Below are 6,353 nucleotides of genomic sequence, written 5' to 3' on the forward strand. Positions count from 1 at the left end.
CTCTGCTGCCTGACACTCTCACTTTTAGTACATGTCACTTCATGAGCCAACCTTAGGCCACCTGCAGCTGAAAGAGATGAGTATCCTGTGAATCTGAGGCCATGAGAAGGCATGGGGAGATGTAATAGATATGTTCATCACAACCATGTGATTTCTATTTCAGTATTTCAGTAATTAAAATGTAACTAAAAACATTACAAGAATGTAGCAAGACTTCAGCCTGTACTCTACTTATCCAAACTGAGGGGCGTCCAGGTGCAGTGTTGTTCTGCTGCAGTTTGCAGACATGAAGCTGTGCCCGCTGGACGGCAAAACAACATTCGCGCGACCACTGGCTTAGCTGGACCCTCCATCGTAAACAACCGGCGTTGTTAATTGGTTTCAAAGCTGACAGGAGACCATAAATGGTCCCTGCACTACAGTAACAATAAAACTCAAAGCACATTTTCAGAATTGACACTGACTACATTGGGAATGTAGTCAAGGATTAAATTTTGAAGACAATAAGGTAGAAATCTGAAAACCTCACAACACCTAAGGTCGCTTTCACAACTGTAGCTCAGTTCATTTGATCTGGACCAAGGAAAAAAATGACACATTATTGCCTCTTAATTCTGATCCGATTTCCATTCACTCTGGCTTTTTACAAACTGCTGAAAACTTAAAGTCCTACATGCTTACGGCTCTTGGAATTTGATTTCCCCATTGGGTGCATGTGGCACGGATGATGCAGGATGACAGTTACCAAAACTGTCCGATAACCAAGTTACTTGGCAGTCCATGTAACTTTATGTTTACAGACCTAAAAGGCAATAATGTATCATTTTTTCTCCACAAATGAACCGAACTACAGGTGTGAAAGCTGCGCCCTAAGAGTTTAAACCACTAATCCAGTTCATTTGGGGTTAGAGTCTGGTCAAACATTAGCTGTGATTGGACTAAAATGAATTTAGCATGTCTATCACTATCACAACAGAGTTGTGCAACACTAATCAGCTTTTAATGTGCCACCATTTGCCTTTTAATCATTTACCAAAGACACAAGAACTGATTTATTTTCTATCTTTTCATAGCCCAAAATTACAAATTGCACATGTGCCACAGTGGGCTCAGGAAGAGCAACACAGGAGGGGTCATTTTTCGGGGATGGAAAAGATACAGTACACAGAAGAAGCAGTAGTAAAATCACAATATGGAGAAAAAGAATGGTGACATAAAGTAAATATAATGCAAAATTAATAGTTCAACATTTTGGGAAATTCACTTTCTTCCCTAGAGTTAAATAAGAAAAATCATAAATATGAAACTAACAACAGCAGCCAGCTAGCTTAGCTTAGCATAAAAACAGGGGGGAAAAGCTGGCCTGACTCAGTCCGCTGGTAAGAACATCCACCTACCAGCATCACTAAAGCTCACTAATTAACACGTTATATCATGTTTGTTTTAATCCACTTAAGAGGTGCTGGTACAGTAAGTGGATTTTGTTACCTTTGGGCAGAGCCTGATACCAGCTGCACTTCAAGCACTGATATGAGTTTACGAGGGTGACATGTGAGGGTCAGGGTTAACACTGAGCCAGAGCCATTTAGAAACCTTGGAGTGCTGCCTGTCTCTAACCAGACTGAGGAAGAGTGGACTCATGGGTTAGGATTGATTACAACATTAACGCCACAGACTTCCATGAATTAGCACGGGGTTGAAATGCTCAACGATAACTGACACACGTGTTTAGATGACACTCCTTCACACATGCAATTCATTTTGCCATCCGAGGGCTTTTGGCAGGCCCATAGAATTTTTTGCAGCAATGTGCGGCATGGCAGCAGTGAATCATGTCAGCTCACATTTCAAACGGGTGGCTCATTTGGCACGGCTTTTTGCAAGTCCTTCTAGAAATAATGTTGAGGGTGGTAATATTTGAATGCTGTCTCCGGGGGCTCTTGGTTATACCTCTTCTACCTTCATTGCACAGAGACAGAGGATGCACCAATGAGAGGGTGACACTACCTCAGGTCCTAATAGCGCACTGCTTTGTCATTTTGCAGTCAAAATATGCAGTAAAGGCATTTTTTAAGGAACATGCATGCTGGGCAGGCATACACCTTATCTTACACTTTCTCTTACTGTATCTTAGACACACTTGATTGATTGTTCTCAAAGGTCTTTTAGAGGTTTGATCAGTGGTCCTCTCACCAGATAATGCTGTATTTCTAACCTAAATCCACTGTGTAAAACGAGAGTCCCTTGAGGACTGTCTGCACCCCCTTCTTAAATACACAATTTTGTTCAACCCAAGCAAGAAATTCCCTCCACTCTATATGAGGGTGGTCTGCCCAGCTCCCCTCCCTTGGTTTATTAAGTAGAAATCCTCAAGTCCTGGGGAGGGGAAGTGTCTGACAGCAGCTGTCACAGTCACTTGTTAGATGTGACAGTTAACCCTAGATAGCACAGCTGTCAGTCAAAGCAGTCGCAGCACATTTTTTCATAAGGGGGTGGTGACACATTGAACTTCGACCAACTGCAGACGCTTGTTTCTGAGTGGACACATGGCGGTGCACCTGTAGCTTGGCCAGCTGTCCCTTACTATGCAGGTGCACTGTCAGAGGCTTTGTCATTTAGTCACTAAAGAAGTGTCTTTTTGTCCTAATATTGCATACTGTGTTTCACGGTACTGCCTGGTTTTCTGTGAATTTCCACTCATTTTGCAAAGACATGTAAGTCAAGTGAAGTCTGAGACTAAATTGCCCACAATTATTCAGCCTTGCCTTGCAAAAGATCAAGAAGGCATCCACTCCAGGGCATTTCCCTTTGATTAATAAATTTGTGTTTGACATGTTATACCTTTGAAGATTCCTCTGAGATCAGCCGCTGAGCAAAGTCTTACTGGTACCTGGTTACTGAGTGAGTTACCAACTTTCTGTCAATTTTATCTTCATCAAACAGTAAAGGAAATAAATGATAAAATGGAAGCATTTATATCGCTCAGGAAAGACTTCTGAATTAATATGCCTACACTGTAAATCATGTACAAAATGCTTTGGCAATAGTGAAAATCCGATCCCAAACTCACACCCAGCCAACAGAGCGAGCAAAGGGCCGTTTAAGAGTAGAGTTACCCCAAAACGATAGACAGTTACATTTGCAGGTAGAAGTGTCAGGAAAACGCAGCTAATAAACACGAGGTCTGTCAGCTGATTGCTCAGTGGCATGAATTAGGTTGATGATACTGTAAAAATCATGAAATAACTACAACTGTTCCAACTTCAGCAGAAAATTGCGTCTTAATGTAGGACCTCCTCGCTCATAGTAAGGTTGCTTAAAATCCACATACTCCCATGAACTTTTAACTGCATCTCACCTCATCTCTCTTTTTGTCAGACTACACTGGTCAAGAATGAACTTTTATATCTAAAAAAAGGTTTAATTTGATAGCATGTTTTACAATGGACTGGATACCTTGCGGTAGATCATAATTGGAGTGGGTACTGCAGATACAAGATATTGAGGCACCGAATACAACGCTGAAGAATGTCAGGGTCACAGTTTCAAGCAGTGCATACAGTATTTTGCTGGATCTTTTTGCCAGAGGTATTTCCATGTTGTCTGCAAAAAAATACGAGCAAATATTCTCTAAAACATCTTAGACAAATAAGGGGCATAAAATTAGTGCACCTAATTATACAAAGATACACAAAAACCTTTAAAAAGTCTCTGTTTCTGACCTATTTAATCACAAATATTTTCCCCCACATCATACAAGAAACCTCTCTCCAGTGTAATGTCTTACATCAGATCAAACCTGCATCCTGCTAACCAGATCATCAAGCAGATGTTCCTTCTGTACACCCAGGCTGAGGTCATACCTCAGGAGAGAAGGGGGGGAGGGGGTAGCTGGCTGGAGCATTGTAAGCGATAGCCATCATGACATCACCTCTTCCTGGTTTGGCCTCCAAAGACAAATCTGCGGGGCAAAAATAGACGGCTCCTCAAACAAAGCTGATGACTGATTGTTTGCAGCAAAAATTATTATGCCAGTGGATAAACCACAAGGACAGTTGAGGTTAAATGTCAAAGATTAAAAGAGAAGAGCTGTAAATGGATAATGAGATTTTTTATAACGCCAACTCTGCTAAATTGATTTAATGCCAATATTTCAGATCCCTGTATCAAATGTGGGACTCAAAAAGGCACATGATTTAATTACCTTTGCCGAGGAGGTTATGTGATCACCCGTCTCTGTTTGTTGGTTTGTTGGTTTGTTTTTCAGCAGGATTATGCAAAACTACTGAACGCATTTGCACTGATCTTGGTGGAGGGATGGGGCGTGGGCCAGGGAAAACTCATTATATTTTGGGACAGATCCGGATCATTAACTATGTATTTGAATTTTTTCCTAAGAAGTCTGGTGTATGTTGTGTGACATTGGTCTTGGCAGAGGTCTGCATTCTACTGAGTGCATTTTCTAGCTGTCTATGGGACTGCTCAATTGTTATAGGTGTCTGAACAGATGTTTTGGATACTGTATCTTTTGCTACATGTGTAAGGTTGGCTGCTACCGCTGTCCTAGATTATGTATCCTTGGAATCTTTCCAGTAAAATGTAAGCATAAGTAATACAACAAGGTAAATGATTCTCTTCTGCTGATTGTAGGTAAAACTTCCAATAGCCAAATTTTTGAAATCAACATATGCATATTTCTCTTGTTTGCTTATATATATATTTTTTTTTATCTCCTTTTCTAGCTACACTAGTGGTGTGGCTCTAGGGATGGTAATGTTGGTCTGAGGTTGGTCCCCCACTTTCGTCCAGACTGAAATCTCTCAAGAGCTATTACATGGGATAGCAATAAAATTTTGCAAAGACATTCATGGCCCCCAGAGGATGAATCCGAATGATCCCTTTTGCTCTAGTGCCACGATGAGGTTGACATTTGACTGAAATGTCTCAGCAGCAATTGATTGGATTGCCATTAAATTTGGAACAGATATCCATATCCCCCTCAGGAAGGGTCGTAATAACTTTGGCAGGTCAAAATTTTAATTTGTTCAGTACCTTGGTTTAATGACCAAAATACCTGCAAAATTAATGACATCACCATCAGCCTCAGCTGTACTTTTTGTTTAGTGCTAATTAGCAGACGTTAGTATGCTAAAATGGTGTATGTGATAATCATACCTGGTAAATATTTACATGTTAGCATTTTCATTGTGAGCATGATGACATGCTGACGGTAGTGTTATAGCTTAAAGGATAGGTTCATATTTTTTCAAGTCTGTCTTAACACAATAGCCACACGCCCTTATTTACATTGAAATAGTTCGTGGTCCCTGTAATCATTGCTCCTGTTCATACTGGCCATTACAAGAGCACTTCCTAATGCTTTCCATTGCAAGTGATGGGGACAAAGTGCACTAACAGCCCTTGTTTTGTGCAAAAAAAAATTTTGTCATCCATCACTTTAAATGAAAGAGCACTAGGGGGTGATCTTTGAACGGCCAGTATGAGCAGGAGGATGCATGCAAAACTACAATGTTCATATGGACACCTGACTATTGTTTTTAAGACAGATTTGAAAATGGTGAACCTGTCCTTTGAGGCAATGCCGCACTTGCGTACAGCCTCATAGAACTACTAGTGTGGCTCATACAAAACGAGCTTTTTATCTCATTAATAGTTCAATATTTTATGCAATCATCGTATCATCATCATCTAATTTCCAGCTCTGTGCTGTGTTTATGATATTAATAATAATAATAGACCCTATTTGTCAGATATCTGATCAGAAAATACTGGACCACAAATTCAAAAGGATTGCTGTAACACATGCACTCAATTGCCAATTTACTAAGTACACCTAGAAAAAACTAGTGCAGTATAAAAAAAAAGAACAGCTGCAATTCTGTACTAGTCATTTACAGAAAAAAAGATTGAAAATGTTCTGGAATACAGCACTTATAAATACACAGCAGTAGGACACAAAGTGTGCCTAACTCAGCGGATGGTGAGCTTGCATTTGCTCTGTGATATCGTGGCACAATATGAAATTAAGGTGGCTGCAGATCACTCGCCAAAAATGTTATTTTAACCTGTTTCCTGCGCCGTTGCCTACTTGAGACCGAAACAGCAGCAGGTCACACAGCAGTACATGAAGTAAAGTATACACATGGCCAACCTGGGAATTCCCTCCCTACTTGCACTTGGGGACAGAAACTGTATCCAGACACTGTGATGATGTCACCAATCATTAATTGATCTCTGTGGTTACAGCTGTCATGTGACGAGGTCTGATATATGTGTGTGTGTGTGTGTTTAATGGGGACAGGAGGGGGGTTGATAAATTTAATAGGGACTAG

The sequence above is a fragment of the Xiphias gladius genome, chromosome 15, assembly GCF_016859285.1.
Source record: "Xiphias gladius isolate SHS-SW01 ecotype Sanya breed wild chromosome 15, ASM1685928v1, whole genome shotgun sequence".
Taxonomy (NCBI): Eukaryota; Metazoa; Chordata; class Actinopteri; order Istiophoriformes; family Xiphiidae; genus Xiphias; species Xiphias gladius.